Source organism: Dendrobium catenatum, unplaced genomic scaffold, assembly GCF_001605985.2.
Source record: "Dendrobium catenatum unplaced genomic scaffold, ASM160598v2 original_scaffold_31652, whole genome shotgun sequence".
NCBI lineage: Eukaryota > Viridiplantae > Streptophyta > Magnoliopsida > Asparagales > Orchidaceae > Dendrobium > Dendrobium catenatum.
In genome coordinates, this window is record NW_021350110.1 from 1 (window position 1) to 902 (window position 902).

The 902-nt window shown below is 37.9% G+C and overlaps 1 non-coding gene across 1 annotated transcript; it reads left to right on the plus strand.

Annotated features, from left to right (window-relative positions):
- Positions 1 to 50: 50 nt before the first annotated feature.
- Positions 51 to 150, plus strand: LOC114578450. The gene has a single exon (XR_003699475.1). It is a non-coding gene; the product is annotated as a small nucleolar RNA Z279/snoR105/snoR108 (small nucleolar RNA).
- The last annotated feature ends 752 nt before the right edge of the window (positions 151 to 902 follow it).

Consider the following 902-nt stretch of genomic DNA (forward strand, 5'->3'; position numbering starts at 1 on the left):
TTTTATCATCCTAGTCAATTTAAGTTGAGGCTGCTCCCTTCTAGGTTTATGGGATATGAGGAGTGGTCAGAACTCGCTATGCGAGAAGAGTGCCCGCCCCGTTTTTTGTTACGACAGAAGGGGCACTCTATTATTTACCTATCTGATCCCTAATTAAGGACTATTAGAAGAAAAAAAAAAGTTGAGGCTGCTCCATAGCTCAGAAGTGTAGAAAAAAATTAGGTCGTAATCCCCTTCACAATTTCTCGAAAAAGTTAGCTTGAGGTATTAGTTGTTTATGCATCAGAAACCTTTTCCCTATCTCCTTCAAAATGTGCTTTTGACAAGAATTGTACATAAGAGTATTGAATTCAAACCTTCAGAAACAAAATCCTTTTTTTAAATTTTAATAACTTTTCAAATAAAGTACTTGAATTTATTCTAGGCTTGTTCCTTCCTTGGTATAAATTTTATCCGAGCGCCACATTCTAATCTATATAGTTATATATGTAATACTAAATCCTACTGATGTAGAACGGAAAGGGGCTTTGCTAGGGACAAATCTCCTCTCCAATTTTTTTTGACAGCCAGTTCAGATTTCACCAAAAATCTGAGAGGAAATTCTCAGATTTTCTCTTGAGAAAATAGGGGTAGGAAACACGCTCTAAGTCCGCTTCCCAAAAATCTGAAAACTGTTTCAGATTTTGATCCAAAATTCTGAGAGAAACTTCAGATTTCCTTCTTGAGAGAATGGAAGTGGAGAGAAAGGGTTTTGGGGTTTAGAACTCAAGTGGAGAGTTGAAGGTGCACAGGGAAATTTGGGAGAGAAACAACCTAGGTTGGGACTTTGAGAGTCACGGCCAGCAGCAGGTTGGATCCCAAATTCCTTCCAAAAAGGGGAGCAAAATTTGTGGACAGATTTT